The sequence below is a fragment of the Ursus maritimus genome (assembly GCF_017311325.1).
Source record: "Ursus maritimus isolate PB19 chromosome X unlocalized genomic scaffold, ASM1731132v1 scaffold_X1, whole genome shotgun sequence".
NCBI lineage: Eukaryota > Metazoa > Chordata > Mammalia > Carnivora > Ursidae > Ursus > Ursus maritimus.
This window is the reverse complement of record NW_024423319.1, coordinates 57781528-57782753: the sequence shown is the minus strand read 5'-3', so window position 1 is coordinate 57782753 and position 1226 is coordinate 57781528.

Genomic DNA, 1226 nt, shown 5'->3' with positions numbered 1-1226 from the left:
GGAATGGGATAGGCTGGTGATGGGTAGTAAGGAGGGCACGTATTGCATGGTGCACTGGGTGTTATACACAACCAATGAATCATGGAACTTTACATCAAAAACTAGGGATGGACTGTATGGTGACTAAGATAATATAATAAAAAATATTATTATTTAAAAAATAAATAAAAGATAAAAATGAAAAAATTAATGATTGACAGGGTGTTGTAAGGAGAAGAAAAAGTCAAGTATGATGCTGAGATTTTTATTTGGTCGACAACATGAATTGGTGTTATCACTTCTTTGTTGAGTGTAATTCTATGATGTCTCTGATATTTTACCATCTTCAGTATTACCATTTTTGTCCTAGTACAATTTTTCAGGTTCTATTTCATGGACTTTTGCCACAGTTTTCTGCCTCTATTTTTGCTCCAATCCAATTCATACTCTATACTGTTGCCAAAGTGATCTTTATAAAGTGTAAGCCCAGCCACATTAAATCTTGATCAGAAACTATGACTCTGAGAAACATACTGAGGGCTTCAGAGGGGAGGGGGATGGGGGAATGGGATAAGCTGGTGATGGGTAGTAGGAGGGCACGTATTGCATGGTGCACTGGGTGTTATACGCAACTAATGAATCATCAAACTTTACATCAGAAACCAGGGATGTACTGTATGGTGACTAACATAATATAATAAAAAAATTAAAAAAAAGAGACTTATTGTTAGTGGTGATAACAGGGAAACATAATAGCCTGTTTAGCAGTACTGAGTTGCCTTATGAGGAAATACCTATAATATCCCCCAACTTGACAAGAAAATATCATTACTTTCTCAGGCCAAATGGCAGCTTAAAGACTGGTTGTCTTTAAAGAATGGCAGTTACAATTTAACAAGTTTTGTTTTGTTTTGTTTTGGTTTGGTTTTTACTTTTAAGCCTCTCATGAGTAATGAAGACTAGAGCAAGGTGCACTTCTAAATAAGGAGTAGTGAAGTCCACCACTACTTGTAGTAACTGGAAAGAAACACATCTCTGTTTATAGTTTAGGTTCTTCTTTCACCTCTGCTTACCAGGTGGGCCCCTTGAAGCAATGGTTTATGAAAATGCTTATCTCCCCCATTTTATGAATTGCTATGGCTGGCATGACCAAGTCAAGTGAGAAGATAAATAATGAGATTCTGAGGTAGCTGATTAGATTTTGTCCTCAGCTACCAAAGGATGTCCAGAACGAAAACAGCAAGAGA